The following is a 16,728-nucleotide window of genomic DNA, read 5'->3' as shown; positions in this document are numbered from 1 at the left end:
TTGATGGTTTTGATAGATTGGTTAACATGTAGGTCGAATTTTAGATTGTCTATAATGGCACCTAATAGTTTTGTAGAGGGGTCAGGGGAGATTTTTGTGCCATCATTTGCATTTATGGTAAAGGTGAAAGCAGTGGACCTGTGTGTTGGTGAGAATAACAGCATTTTAGTTTTTTGGGGATTTAGGATCAGACAACGTTCAGAAAGCCAGTTTTCTATTGTATTAAAGGTAGTCTGGGTAGCTGACCATATCTCTGTTGGAGATGTAGCCGAGCAAATTAGGGTAGAGTCATCAGCATATTGGATACAGGTAACTTTTGGGATGGCAGTATAAAGGTCATTAATGAAGATGGAGAACAGCAGGGGCCCTAGTATAGAGCCTTGTGGTACTCCAAGGGTGTTAGGAGGTTCGAGAGTTTGTTTTGCCAAAGGACAGCCTGCTGTCTACCATTCAGGTGGGATTGAAACCATTGAAGGGCTTTAGTATATAGACAGAATGTTTGCAGGGTGTGGATTAAAAGTTGATCAACCATGTTGAATGCCTTGGAAAGATCCAAGAAGAGGGCAGAGGATATATAATTATTGTTGCGTTATGATTTATGGTGTTGGTAAAGGCTAGGAGGTCTGAAGCCATGCTGGGTGTCTGCCGTAAGGTGGTTCTGGATTAGGTAGTGCATCAGTTGTCTATGAATACATTTTTCCATAACCTTTGCAAATGGAGAGAGTATAGCTATTGGCCTATAATTGGACAATTCAGTAGAGCTGCCTCCTTTGTGAACTGGGATTACTTAAGATATTTCCAGATGGGGGGAATTTTAGATTCTACTATGGTTTGATTGATTAGTATTGAGACTGGGTAAGCAATAGCATCAGCTTATTTTTGTAGGTACTCGTCAGGAAGTTGATCAGCAGAAAGTGTAGTGGGTTTTAATTTTTTGATCAAGGTACGGATAAGTGAAGTGGCGACTGGTTGGAAACCGAACGAGAGTAGGTTTCTAGGGGTGCTACTTTCAGGGCCAGGGGAGCTAGGAGGTAGTTGGCTAGCTAGAGCTTGAATTGTTGCAGTAAAGAATCTGTTAAAACTGTCTGAAACATCCTCAGGGGGTTTATCAATAGTAGCAGTGGGGCTAAGGGTTGAGGTTTTCCAGGATGTAGTAGTTTATTTAAACCTGCCCAAAACATCTGAGGGTTATTTTGATTTATTGTCTGTAAATTACAGTAGTATTGTTTTTTGTCTTGTAAAATGGATTTTTTAGTTTTGTTCCTAGATTGCCTGTATTCAATGTGATCTTGGGTCTTTAGTAGAACGCCATAAAGCCCATGCTTTGTTTCTAAGGATAATTTTGAGTTTAGGCTCTTTAGAAAGCCCATGGAGCAGTTTTTGCCTTTGTTCTTTTTGAACAAACAGGTGCATGCAAATCAAGGATCTCAAGGAATTTGTTAAAGTATACAACTGCTTCCTCTAAGGGGAGGTGTTTTACAATAGACAAATTACATGAGTTTAGTTCTTGTTGGAATTTGGCAGGGTCAAAGTCTTTTTTTTTTTTTTGTTTTTTTTTGTTTCTAACCTTTCTGAGCAAGGGTAGTTGGGGGTTAATGGCTTTGTGCTTAATTATATATGTGAGAAGGTAATCACTTGGGTCATCAGGGAGGGTCCCAGAGGTGTACAGTTGGGGGTGACTGAGTACCCAGTTAAGTATGCTTTCTTTTTGGTTGGGTTTATGTATCCTGGTAGGGGTGGTTATGATTTGTGTAAATGCATGCAGTTTAATATGGGTGGTTGGGGATTCTGAGGAGCAGGTGCCCCAGTCTATGTTAAAATCTCAGAGTAGTAGGGTTTCTTCGGAGTAGTGACATGATAGCCAGTGAAGGGTATCTTCAAGTGTAGATATATTGTTACCTGGGGGAATGTACATATAGATGATATTGATGCATTTATTTTTATTAAGTTGCAATTTGTTGGCAAGAATCTCTGAGTTATTCATCTGAGGTGGTTGTATTACATCTATGGTGACATTCAACTCAGATTTATAGAGTACAGCTACCCCACCCCCCTTTCTGGAAACATGATCCAGCCTGTGTATGATGTTCATCGTGTTACCCTGCTGCAGTCATCACACTTGGGTTATCCTGTCGTCAGGCGATCCCACAGTCGGCCTGAATTCCAAAGTCTTGGTCCAGCGTCAGTTGCTGTCGCTTCTTCCCTGACGTCAGTGCGCCAGGGGTATAAATAATGCATCCGACGCCATTTTCTTCAGTCTTTCTTGCCGCGCGGTGCCCGAAGCAGAAGCAATTTGCAAGTGCCGGTCGGCCGACTCCTGAGATTTTTGAAGTCGAATTTCAGATCCGAAGTCTTCAATAAAGCTAAGTACCCCGTTGGGGAAACTTTTCTTGCCTCAGACTGATGTCAGAAAAAGTTAACAATTGTATTTCTTGTGGGAAGCAAATACCTCATAAGGATTTTCATTCTTACTGCATACCTTGCCTAGGCCCAGACCACGACGTCACTGGTTGTCGTTTTTGTGCTAGGTTTAATAAGCGTACTATAAAAAGACGCTTTGATTTCGCACAACACTACTTTGGTAGAAAATTTAACTACACTATGCCGTCGGAGCAACCGACTACCGGCATGCACAAAAAACACAAGGACAAGCAGCCTAGACCCAGGCCAGACTCCGAGGCCTCGGCTGGCCCCGTCTCCGGTTCACCGGTCTTCAGTGAGGCTCCGACGCAGCCCCCGACTACCGCAGTTCTGGAACCCGAGACCGCTTTGGAGCTTTTGGCAGAGAGTGCTAGGCCGACGCAACCATTTTGTTTAGCTCCTACCGATGACACTGTCGATAAAGATGTCGGTGCTGCAGAAACACCTTTGGTTTCTGAAGGCGTCTTCAGACCAACGACGCTCACCATAAAAACGTATCCTATTAAACCTAAAAAGACTGCACTTCAGTCTCCAGTTCAAGGCCCCATGCCTGAGAAACAGATGCTCAAAATGGCTGAAGATTTGATCTCTTTAATCAGGGGTTCCCAGCCCCCACCCAACAAAAGGCCTAGACAAGAGGAAGATTATGCCTCCTCTGAACAGGTGTCTCTTTCCTCAGGCTCCTCTGAGGACCAAGATTACTCCTTCTCTCCTTATGAAGATTCTGATGCTGAGGATTCCATTCCCTCAGCTTCTCCTCCTAAAGACTACTCCTTTGGGGAAACTTTACACACTATGAGGGAACATTTTCACTGGGAAGGTCAGGACTACCCTGACTCAAAGAAAAGGCTCAGAGAGTTTCTTTTACTCCCCCAGCACAGACCTCTTGCCATCCCCCCAGTTTTAGACATTGTGGATTATGTTTACTTAGAATCCAGTTTGAACCCAGACTCTCTGCCTCCTGCTCCAGCCAAACCTGACAGATACTATAGAGTGCCTGACTCCCACAAATTCCTTTATAAAAGCCCTGTTGCTGATCCAGAGACTATCTCCCAGGGTCCCAAAGGGGCTAAGGCTTCTATGGCAAAAAATCCTGTACCCTCTGAAAGGGACTCCAGAGCACTAGACAGGTGGGGGGAAAAAGGTTTACACCTCAGCCACTCTAGCTATGAGGGCACTAAATTGCCAATTTCACATGCTAAAATATCAGCAATTTCTAATGTCTCTGTTAAAACAAAAAATGAGCGCACTCCCTCAACAGTCTGAATTGAAAGAAATGCAGGATCTGTTATATGCAAGTGAACAGGTGGGAAAACATGTGGTTTTGATTCTTTGGAGGCTTCCTGCAGAGCAGCTGTCACTGGGTCTGTTATACGTAGGCATGATTGGTTAAAGGAACAAACTCTGCCTGATCATGTTAAAGCAAAGCTTCTAGATGTTCCCTTACAGCAGGATGTTCTTTTTGGAGTTAAAGCAGAAGTCTTGAAGAAAATGGAGGATAAGGCAAAATCTATGCAGACAGTCAAAGATTTTCTACAGATACAGCCCCCTCGCTTCAGCAGAAATTGGCCAACAAAAAATTGGTCCTTTCCAGCTACTGACAGACCACAGAGGGGTAAATACAGACGTCCAAGAGGCAGAGGGCAACCACAAGCCCAGTACAAACCTCGACAATGGGGCACTGCAACACAAAAGGGAGGAGAAGACGGGTCCCAAACTACCAGGAGGCAAACTCAATGACTTGCACCTCATCTGGCCAAGCAACACACTCTTGGCAGCCCCCTTGGGAGGAAAACTCGCACTTCTTTCAGACAACTGGCACATTGTCACAAAGGACAAATGGGTCCTAGACATAATTTCACGAGGATACAGATTCCATTTTCACACCTTGCCAATGAAAAGAGGAATGCCAAACCTGCCACAAAATCAATGGGCGGAGGCACATAAACAAATTACAGCTCTCATGGACATGAGCCATTCAACTGGTACCTACTCGAGAGCAAGGTCAAGGATTTTACTCAATACTCTTTCTCGTTCCCAGAAAGGACAATGCCTGGAGACCAATTCTGGACCTTTCAATTCTAAACACCTTCTTACAAGTACCCAAATTCAAGATGCTAACACTACAGCAGCTTCTTCCCATGTTGAGCAAGAAAGCATGGCTAGTAACGTTGGACCTCAAGGAGGCATACCTGCATGTCCCTATCAGACAAAGTTGCAGAAGATACCTCAGTTTTATTGCAGGTTCAACCCATTACCAATTCTCTGCACTGCCCTTTGGCTTATCTACTGCGCCCAGGGTCTTCACAAAATGCCTGGCACCAGTAATTGCATACTGCAAACAGAGGAATTCAAATATACCCATACCTGGACGACTGCCTCATCCAAGCAGAAAGCAAGGACAAACTCTTACAACATCTGGCTTTTGTAAAGCATCTTCTAAGTTGCCTGGGGTACACAGTAAACAAAAAGAAATCAAAACTAGTACCCTCACAAACCATGACATTCCTGGGTGCCAACTTGAATACAACGGCCCAGAAGGCTTATCTAATGCCAGACAAACAATTACAACTGACTCTATACTTCAAAACAATGGCAACAAAGACCCAACTACCTGCAAGAAAAATTCTGCAGGCCTTGGGCTTCATGGCATCTTGCATACTACTAATACCATTTGCAAAGCTGTACATGAGGAAATTACAGTGGTACCTAGAAAGCGTATGGTCTCAAAACAGCCACAGCTTGGACACTGATATCTCTCATTCCCTGCCTACAACAGGAGTTTCTATGGTGGTCCCAGGCATGTCACCTCAACAAGGGTCAGCCTTTCACCTTTCCCCCAGCTAGGCAAACTATGACAACAGATGCATCAGACTACGCCTGGGGGGCACACATTTCAGGACAGTGCGTTCAAGGCGTATGGACTGCAGATCAAAGGAATCTGCACATCAATCAAAAAGAGATGCTAGCTGTACAGAATGCTCTGATAGCCTTCAAGAATCTATTACATCCAGGACAACTTACAATAAGGACGGACAACACCATAGTAATGTGGTACATAAACAAACAAGGGGGTACACACACCTACCCTCTATGCAGGCAAGCATGACCTTGTGGAACACAGCTCTGGCTTACCAAGTTCAGTTAGAAGCTCAATTCCTGCTAGGAAAAAAGAACACATTGGCAGACGACCTCAGCAGAAACATCATGGACCCCCACGAGTTGAAACTGGATCCACAAGTATTTGCAATGATAACTCAAAAATGGGTCCTTCCAGACAAAGACCTGTTTTCCAGTCCTCAAAACTATCAACTAACAAAATTCTGTACAAGGACACTTCACCATCAAGCTTGGAAAGTGGACGCACTCTCATTCAGTTGGGAAAACCTGACAGTATATGCCTTCCCTCCATTGCCTCTCCTCACAAAGGTGCTTCTGAAAGTCAGAAAGGAGAGACCATGACTGATACTCATAACCCCAGACTGGCCACGCCAGCACTGATACCCATTATTGAGGAATATGGCCCAGGGCCCACCTTGGATTTTACCACAAATTGCCCATTTGCTCACACAGCAAAACCATCCGATTCTTCACAGCCAGCTCAAAACCTTAAACTTGGCTACATGGCAAATCACCTAAGCATCCACCCAGCTCCTCTTTCCCAAGCAGTTATGGATGTTATTCTGGAAGCTAGGAGGCCCAGCACCAGGAAGGCCTATTCAGATAAATGGAAAAGGTTTTGCGCCTGGAACCAAGCTAAAGGCCAAAACACACTTCAGCCTCACATGCCTCAAATTCTACAGTACCTAACTGAGATGTTACACAAAGGGCTTTCTTTTTCTTCCATTAAAATCCATGCATCAGCTATTTCAGCCCACTACAACACGGATCCACCCTTATTTTCACATCCACTTCTAAGGCAGTTCCTCAGAGGGGCAAGAAACATTAGGCCCCCCAGGAGAGCACCTACACCAACATGGGACCTCAATTTTCTTCTGAAAAAACTTACGCTACCTCCCTTTGAACCATCTTTCTCTGCAGATCTACAGTTTCTGTCATGGAAGACTGCCCTGCTACTAGCAATAACTTCAGCTAGAAGAGTCTCAGTGCTGCAGGCACTAATGGCAGTGGAACCTTTCCTCATTTTCCATCAAGACAGAGTTTCTCTACGAACAAATCCTTCCTTCATGCCTAAGGTGGTTTCCAGTGTGGCTTTAAATCAAAGCATCCACTTACCCATCTTCTTCCCAAATCCACAGAACAAAGGAGAAAGACTCCTGCATTCCTTGGACATTCACAGGCAACTTTGTTACTACTTGGATAAAACTAAGGTTTTCAGAAAATCTGACCAGCTGTTTGTATCCTATGCTACAGCTTCACAAGGGAAGACCATATCAAAACAAACCATTTCCAAATGGATAGGACATTGCATTCGTTTTTGCTATACCCATCATGGAAAACCAGATGTTCTTCATCTCACATTGCTGCAGTCCTTACTTATGGGTAGTCCGCTGTCTTCGGTCGGCCCGAATACCAAAGTATTAGGCTGACGTCGGTCATGGCGTGCAGAACTGACATCAGAGCGTCAGGGTATAAAAGCGCATGACCGACGTCATATCCTCAGTCTTTTTTGCTGCATGGTCCGATGCAGAAGCAGTGCCGTTCGGCGTTCTGAAATTTTCGAATTCTGAGTTTCAGACCGAAACCAAGTTGGGCTAAGTACCCCGTTGGGGAATATTTTTGTTTTTTCTTGCCTCAGTTAATTCCGGATGTCAGAAAAAGTGAATAATTGTATTTCTTGTGGGAAACGGATACCGCATAGGGATTATCACTCTCTTTGCATTCCTTGTTTGGGACCGGACCACGATGTAGTCGGGTGTCGGTTTTGTGCTAGGTTAATAAGCGCACTATAAAAAGAAGGTTAGATTGTGCTAGGTTAGTCTTTGGTAAGCGGTGTAATTATAATATGCCGTCGGATCCTCCGACGCCCGCTTCCATGAAGAAGTACAAAGACAAATCCTTGAAACCTAGACAGGTTGATTCGTCCGTTTCGGACGCCGGTCCTGCAGAAGCTACAGTAGAGCAGGGGGATCCGGCTGAAGTTTCTGTTGAGTCTCAGGGGGAAACTTTGATTTTGCAGGATGTGGCCTCCCAGGAGTCAGGTCAGGCTGAAGGGGCTTCTCAAGTTACTGTTCTCCCTTCTATGCCTAAGGTGGTTAGGCCTTCTGCTTCTATTACTAAGGCTTCTTCTAAGGGCAGGTCTGTTTTGCCTTCTTCTGGTGTTCCTCCAGGTACTTCTGGGTCTGTGCCTAAAAAGCACATGCTTAAAATGGCAGAAGATTTGATTACTTTAATTAGAGGTTCTATGCCCCCTCCTGATAAGAGGCCCAGGGTGGAGCCAGAGTTGGAAAGTTTGGATCAGGCCTCTGATGACTCCGAGTCTGCTGCTGAAGATATTTTAGATTTTCCTTCTTATTCGGATTCTGATGCAGAGGATTCCACTCCTTCTGCTTCTCCTCCAGAGGATTTTTCATTTTCAGAAACGCTGCATTCCATGAGGGAGCATTTTAAGTGGGAAGGACAGGATTTCTCTGATTCAAGGAAGAGGCTTAGGGAATTCTTGTTTTTACCACAGCATAGACCCTTGGCTATACCTCCTGTTTTGGATGTTGTTCAAGATGTTTTCTCGGAGGCTTCCCTTAATCCAGATTCTTTGCCTCCTGCGCCAGTTAAACCGGACAGATATTACAGGGTGCCTGAGGCTCATAAATATCTGTATAAGAGTCCTAGGGCGGACCCAGAAACTATTAGTCAGGGACCTAAGGGTGTTAGAGCCTCTGTTGTAAAGAATCCGGTTCCTCTGGATAAGGAAGCTAGAGCTTTGGATAGATGGGGTAAGAAGGTGTATACGTCTTCTACTTTAGCAATGAGGGCTTTAAATTGCCAGTTTCATATGTTGAATTATCAGAATTTCCTCCTTTCTCAGCTAAAATCTAAAGTGGATGCTTTGGCAGAGGGCATAGAGTGTAAAGAATTGCATGATTTAGTACATGTCTCTGAACAGGTGGGTAAGCATTCTTTGCAGTGTGGTTTTGATGCTGTGCAGGCCTCTTCTAGGGTGGCTGCCACTGGTTCAGTTCTTCACAGGCACGCCTGGCTTAAGGATCAGAATTTGTCCAAGCATGTTAAAACTAGAATTCTGGATGCCCCTTTACAGTCTGAAGTTTTGTTTGGTCCCCCTGTGGAGTCGGTTTTGAAGAAAATGGAAGACTAGGCTAAGTCTATGCAGACTGTTAAGGATTTTTTGCAGGTGCAACCTCCAAAGTTTAGTAGAAATTGGCCTACTAAGGGGTGGACCTACCCTTCTTCTGATTCTCAATCTAGGGGTAGATCTAGACGTGGCAGGGGCAGAGCTCACAGTACATTCAGGCCTAGAACTTGGAGTTCGCCTGCACAATCTGCAGGTGAGGGCAGGGGCCAGTCCTTTCGTAAACAGGCCCAATGACCTGCATTTTCAGCTGCCAGATTCTTCTTGCCTGGCAGCTCCTTTGGGAGGAAAGTTAGCACTCTTCAAGCAAAACTGGCTTTTAGTCACCCAGGACAAATGGGTATTGGACATTATAAACCGAGGCTACAAGTTTTATTTCCATACATTGCCTCCTTTCAATGGCATGCCAGACGTTCCTCCTCGTCGAAGGATAGAGGCTCACAAGCAGATTTCTTTACTTCTTCAAATAGGAGCTATTCAGCCAGTTCCTCTGTCAGAAGTGGGACTAGGATTTTATTCTCGCCTGTTTCTAGTACCAAAGAAAGGGAACATGTGGAGACCAGTTTTGGATTTATCTATCCTCAACACTTATCTGGACATTCCAAAGTTCAAAATGCTGACGTTACAGCAGCTTTTACCTCTGTTGGGAAAAGATCACTGGATGGTAACTCTAGATCTCAGAGGCTTATCTTCATGTTCCTATCAGGCCCAGTTGCAGGAGGTTCCTGCGTTTTCGGGCTGGAAATTTACATCATCAGTTCTCTGCATTGCCCTTTGGCTTATCTACTGTGCCCAGAGTGTTCACATAGGTTCTGGCTCCAGTGATAGCCTTTTTCAGGTTAAGAGGAATACAGATTTATCCTTATTTGGACGATTGCGTGATTATTGCACAACACAAGGACGAACTTCTTCATCATCTACAGTATGTGATGGTAGTGTTAAGATGCCTAGGGTATTCTGTGAACGAAACAAAGTCCAGTCTAGTACCCTCTCAGGACATGTGCTTTCTGGGTGTGAGACTGAATACAGCTTCCCAGATGGCCTTTTTGACCCCGGACAAACAAAGAAGCCTTTCTCTTTATTTCCATCAAATGTCTCTACAGTCCAGGCTGACTGCAAGGACAGTCCTTCAAGCCTTGGGGTTCATGGCATCTTGTATTCTGGTGCTTCCCAATGCCAAACTGCATATGAGGAAGCTTCAATGGTATCTCAAGAATGTATGGACACAACACTGCCAAGATCTAGACACTGTCATTCCAATAATACCTTGCATTCAGAAGGAATTTTTGTGGTGGGCTCAGGAATGTCACCTAAACAAGGGACTCTGTGACCCGACCAGAGGCGAGTCAGATTTTAACGACAGATGCCTCGGACAAGGCTTGGGGAGCACACCTCAATGGAAAATGGGTGCAAGACACGTGGCCTGTCAAACTTCAACATTTGCATATCAACTTGAAGGAGATGTTAGCAGTTCAATTTGCATTGATGGCTTTCAGGGATTTACTTCACCCAGGACAGGTGTTGATTCAAACAGACAACACTACTGTCATGTGGTACATCAACAAGCAAGGGGAACCCATTGGACCCTCTTTGCAGGCAAGCGATGATTTTGTGGGAGACTGCTCTCAGTTTACAACTCAATCTTCAGGCAAGGTTTCTACCAGGAGCACAGAACTCCTTAGCAGATGTGTTGAGCAGACAAATTGTGGATCCTCACAAGTGGAAACTGGATCCTCATGTGTTTCAAAAGTTGACAGTGTTATGGGGGACTCCAGACATAGATCTGTTCGCTTCTCCACTAAATTACCAGTTGCCAAGGTTTTGCACAAAAATGTTTCATCCCACAGCTTGGAGGGTGGATGCTCTATCATTCAGTTGGAGCAATCTTCACGTCTATGCCTTTCCACCTCTGCCTCTCATTCCCAAGGTACTCCTGAAGGCCAGAATAGACAAGCCATCCATGATTCTGATAGCACCGGATTGGCCTCGACAGCACTGGTACCCACTACTGAGGAGTTTAGTAAGGGAGCCTCCATGGCCTCTGCCTTTGATTCCGCATCTTTTGTCTCAGGAGGGCAATCACTTCCTCAATGTCAAGATTCAGTCTCTGCATCTCACAGCCTGGCATATTCTGTTCTAGACCCTGGAGGGTCTCGGCTTCCACAACAAGTTTTGAATGTTATTTTGGAGGCCAGAAGGCCTAGTACAAGGAAAGTTTACGCAGATAAATGGAGGAGATTTTTTCTTTGGAGCAGAGCGAAGAAATTTGATGTGTCCAAGCCTGATTTAAGTGTTTCTCTTCAATATCTTAATGAGTTATTGGACAAGGGTTTGTCTTTCTCCTCGATAAAGGTTCATGCTGCAGCCATTTCTGCTCACTATGATTGTGACCCTCCTTTGTTTTCCCATCCTTTGTTTAAGCAATTTCTTAGAGGGGCAAAGAACATAAGACCCCCACGTAGAGCTCCTACTCCTGCTTGGGATCTCGATTTTGTGTTGGAAAAACTTACTCTACAACCTTTTGAGCCTGCAGCTACTGCCGAGTTAAAGTATTTATCATGGAAGACTGCTTTTTTGTTGGCCATTACCTCTGCAAGAAGGGTTTCTGAATTACAGGCCCTTATGGCAGTGGAACCTTTCCTGATTTTTCATAAGGATAGGGTATCTTTGCGTGCTAATCCTTCCTTTATGCCTAAAGTGGTTTCTAGTGTGGCCTTGAACCAAACTATTCATTTGCCTACTTTTTATGCAAACCCCCAAAATAAAGGGGAGAAGATTTTGCATACTTTGGACATTCACAGACAGTTACGTTATTATTTGAGCAGAACCAAGGGGTTCAGGCAGTCTCAGCAGTTGTTTGTTTCTTTTGCTTTGGGTTCTCAGGGGAAACCTGTTTCAAAACAAACTATTTCTAAATGGATTGGGTTTTGTATTTCTTTCAGTTATTCCCATCATGGTAAGGAGGTTCCGGCTGGAATCGGACCTCATTCCACTAGAGCTACTGCCACTTCTACTGCCTTTCTAAGAGGGGTAGCTACAAAAGCTATTTTGGAAGCAGCCACTTGGAGTTCAGTACATACTTTTTCCAAGCATTACCACCTTCCTCTTTATTCTAAGTCTAGGGCTGGATTTGCCTCTGCTATATTACAGGGCATTTTAGCAGCCCCTAATGCTTTATGATTTTGCCATCCTCCCTTTACCTCTGCTTTGGGATTCTACCCATAAGTAAGGACTGCAGCAATGTGAGATGAAGAACATAGTACAGTTTTGTACCTACCATAAATGTAGATGTTCGAAGATCCACATTGCTGCAGTCCAATTTACCCTCCCTCCTTCCCCTCTGTAGTTTGGCATGATAATATGGTTTGGGTGATGGTTGTTGTCGGGCATGTTTTTGGGAGGTATACTGTTTTTGGGCTGTGGCCTTTCTTTTTAGGGCCTTCTGACATCTGGGGCAAGAAAAGACTGAGGATATGACGTCGGTCATGCGCTTTTATACCCTGACGCTCTGATGTCAGTTCTGAGCGCCATGACCGACGTCAGCCTAATACTTTGGTATTCGGGCCGACCGAGGACAGCGGACTACCCATAAGTAAGGACTGCAGCAATGTGGATCTTCGAACATCTACATTTATGGTAGGTACAAAACTGTACTTTCCTGCTACCATTAGGCCCCAGTCTACCAGGGCAACAGCTACATCTACAGCCTTCCTCAGGGGGGTTCCTACCAAGGAGATTTTGGAAGCTGCAACTTGGAGTTCAGTACACACACCTTTACCAAACACCATCTCTTACCACTTTACTCTAAGACTAGAGCTGGCTTTGCCACTGCAGTCCTGCAGGGCCTTCTAGCCTCCTCTAACCCTCTATAACTCCTCCACCCATCCTTAGCTTTGGGATTCTACCCAAGTGTGATGACTGCAGCAGGGTAACATGATGAACATAGTACAGTTTTGTACCTACCATAAATGTAGATGTTCGAGTGTTCACCCTGCTGCAGTCCAGGTTACCCTCCTTCCATCCCCTCTGATCTAACTGGCTAAAATCTCTACATTACCTTCCTGATGTATTTGCTTATAGCTGGAGGGATTTTGTGTTTGTGCAGAAATTACTTAATTTGGTACTAATTACTGACCACCTTTTTAGGGGCACCTGACATCTGGGGCAAGAAAAACTGAAGAAAATGGCGTCTGATGCATTATTTATACCCCTGGCGCACTGACGTCAGGGAAGAAGCGACAGCAACCGACGCCGGACCAAGACTTTGTAATTCAGGCCAACTGCGGGACCGCCTGATGACAGGATAACCCAAGTGTGATGACTGCAGCAGGGTGAACACTCTAACATCTACATTTATGGTAGGTACAAAATTGTACTTTGTACCCAGATGGTAACACTTCGTTGTCTGTAGTGTTAGGTTTTAACCAGGTTTCAGATAAACAGAGAATCTTAGGGGAGTGGATAGCCAGGAGATCATGCAGTTCATGTACCTTGTTATTAATGCTTCTAATATTGAGGTGACAGGCTAGGAGAGAGTTAGTTAGCGTATTAATTGTAGGTTTGTAGATTGGATTACAAGTAGAGGGGGTATGTATATATGAAGTGGGTGGGCCAGGGTTAGGGTGGATATCACCACCAACTACTAGGTTAGGTCTATACCTAGTGATGAACTTCAGGAATTTGTTTATAAGTTTGTGGTAGTATTTGGATCTAGAGCTAATGTGTCTGGGGTGGATATGTTGATAGAGTAAAAAAGATTTTGGGTGGGCATGGTACTCTAAGTATGGTTGAAGGTGGGAGGATTTACAGCTGGGGTGATAGTATGGCATTTCGGGACCTGAAATCCCATGAGAAGCTGGTTTTCATACAAGGTAAGGAGGTAAGGGCGAGCAAGAGGGGTAGTAAAGAGGAGTATATCACTATTTGTGATAAAGCTTGTGAGTTAAGGAACTGTTTTACCTGGCAATGCAACACCAGAAGATACAGTGGTGAGGTAAAGGTACTGGTAGGGGATGGGAGAATACCAGATGAAAGCTGATAGGTGCTATTAAAATGTATGTAGTAGAATGGGGGTGGGAGGAAGTATCCCAGATGAAAGATGATAGGTTCTAGTAAGTGGGGGAGTGGCTATTGTACTATAAATTTAGGGGTACTGGGGGGGGGTCGGGTGAGAATTGGGGGCAGGGAGGGGAGCGAAGTGAAACTGAGCGTAGCAGGGCTTTTGCAGTCTACAAGGTTTCCTAAGGCTTCCTAGAGCCGTAAGGTAAGTATTTCAGCTCTTAATTATACTAGCTGTAGGTTTGCTGTTTTTAGTATCATTTTTAGTGAATTTGTTAAAGTTTATACAAATGTAGGGTTGTTTTAAGGTTAGATTTACTATTGTTAGAGGGCAGGGGGTAGACTACTCTTTAGTTAGGGTTGGGAGTTAGCCAGTTTGTAATGGGGACAAAACTATAGGTGCTTTAGACCCAGTTCAGCAAGCTTACAGTTTAAAATGGAGAGCAGTATTAAGTTTCAACCTTGGCAGTTTGTAGTGGGTTGACTTCAGTTTACTGTATTCAGGCAGAGGTTAAGCAGGGTAGCGTAGTTCTAGGTCAGAGAGCACTTTTATAGATTTTGTATCAGGGGAGCTACCTGGAAATTAGAGTAGAGTAAGATGAAATAGTTAGCTAGGAGGCAATTCACTACTTTTATTACAGACCAAGGAGCAGGAATTAACAAGTTTACTGATATCAGAGATGGGGGCTGCTATTAAGACATAGGAAGACATTACTACATTCAGCACACAGTTAGCAGTTAAATTGGCTTTTACTTAGTGTTTTATCTAGCACAGATCAGGTCAGTTAGGTCTATTTCACCTACACATCACGGATGGTCAAAAACGGCACAAAAAATCCACAGAACAGCAGCTATTCACATTAATTATAGTATTTACGGCAACCTACAAGCTCCGTGAAGCTACTAGTTAATATAGAGTAGTTGGGTGGTAGAGGAGGAGGTTTACCACTCTGACAGAAATGCTTTATTTTGTTTTTAACATTTGCCAGTGTTTTGAGGTATCAGCTTTGTTAGTGATGGTATGTGCCAATATATCGTGTTCAGAAATAGTCCTGAATCCTTCCTGAAAAACTGTCAGGATTATGTAATTAATTCCGAAGAAGCTGTGTTTGCACAATAGCAAAGCTGAGTAAGAACAGTTCAATACTGGTGAAGACTCCAAATCCTCTAGATACCAGATGATGAAGATACTTTTATCAAGTGAAAGAGGGACAACAAGCTGCATACAGAGTAATAAGGAAATGTATGTGGTTGCCTCAGACTAGGAACTATTTCATCGAGTAGCAGTTATGTGAATGTAGTGAAGTGACCATCAGAATGTATTCCTTTAGTTGTATTTTAGATCCTTTTGCATGAGATAATGATTTTAGCGAATGGAACAGAAAGTGTGAAGCTCATTATTTACCTGAATATGAACCTCTGAAGTATTCCTGGGCATACTTATTTTCTTAGGTTAGGTAGGCAGTAGTTGTGCACTGGAACTGAAAATCCTTCCTTTCTCTTCAGATTCCACTTCCTGCCCCCAAACACATGAGTGCATACACACACACGCACGCACTAGCATTGACCCTTGACATAATGGAATTACTGTGAGACAGAATTCTTGGCTTCATGTTGAGTAACATTTCTTGCACTACCATTTCTGTGGGCTGACAAAATTTTCCTTTTTCTGCTAAGAAGTCTTTCATGTCATTCCATCCTTACCTATAAGCTACTGTTGAGGAGGTTTTGGATTTGCCACAGCCAAGAACTGCTCAAGTATCCATTCTAACAGCCAGATATGTTGACTTTTTTGTTTGTTGTTTGAGGTGTTGGTAGACTTGAGGGTGTCTTTCTTAGAGTAACTTCACAATTAAATTGAAGCACCAGGGTGACAAATGTCACTAGCAAAGAGTGTTTACCTTTGCCATGCAAGACCCTTATTTGTATGTTTGAGGGTGTACATTTTCTTTGGTGTGATTTCACATAGTCAGCAAACAGGGGTAGCACATCGGAACAAATGTGAGCAAAATGCTCAGTGAGTTACTACCATGGGTCTGTGGGAGGGTAAGTCTGTCTCTACTTATGTCAAGCTGGTAATAACTCTGGAATCAACAACATTGGAAGTATGGAACTTGACAAAATGATGTTGGTAGTCCCCGTGTGTGTATATTTGTATATATTTATGTGCGTGTGTGTGTGTGTATGTGTATATATATATATATATATATATATATATATATATATATATATATATATATATATATAGCTCTGGAATCAACAACATTGGAAGTATGGAACTTGACAAAATGATGTTGGCAGTCCCCGTGTGTGTATATTTGTATATATTTATGTGTGTATATATGTGTATATATGTGTATATATATATATATATATATATATATATATATATATATATATATGTGTGTGTGTATATATGCAGTGAAAAAGTATTTGACCCTTCCTGATTTCTTATTTTTTTGCATGTTTGTCGCACTTAAATGTTTCACATCATCAAATTTAAATATTAGACAGATAACCCAAGTAAACACAAAATGCAGTTTTTAAGTGATGATTTTATTTATTAAGGAAAAAAAGCTATCCGAACCTACATGACCCTGTGTGAAAAAGTAAATGCCCCCCTAAACCTAATAACTGATTGTGCCACCCTTAGCGGCAACAACTGCAGTCAAGCATTTGCGATGACTGGCAATGAGTCTTTCCCATCTCTGTTGAGGAATTTTAGCCACTCTTTGCAGAATTGTTTTAATTAAGCCATATTGGAGGGTTTCCAAGCATTACCAGCCTTTTTAATGTCATGCCACAGCATCTCAATTGGATTCAAGTCCGGATTTTGACTAAGCCACTCCAATACCTTCATTTTGTTGTTTTTTTAAGCCATTCAGAGGTGGACTTGCTGGTGTATTTTGGATCATTGCCCTGCTGCAGAACCCAAGTGTGCTTCAGCTGGACATTCTCCTTCAAGATTTTTTGGTAGAGAG

The sequence above is a fragment of the Protopterus annectens genome, chromosome 16.part0 (genome assembly GCF_019279795.1).
Source record: "Protopterus annectens isolate FY-2018-M chromosome 16.part0, PAN1.0, whole genome shotgun sequence".
Taxonomy (NCBI): domain Eukaryota; kingdom Metazoa; phylum Chordata; order Ceratodontiformes; family Protopteridae; genus Protopterus; species Protopterus annectens.
This window is presented reverse-complemented; position numbering follows the sequence as displayed.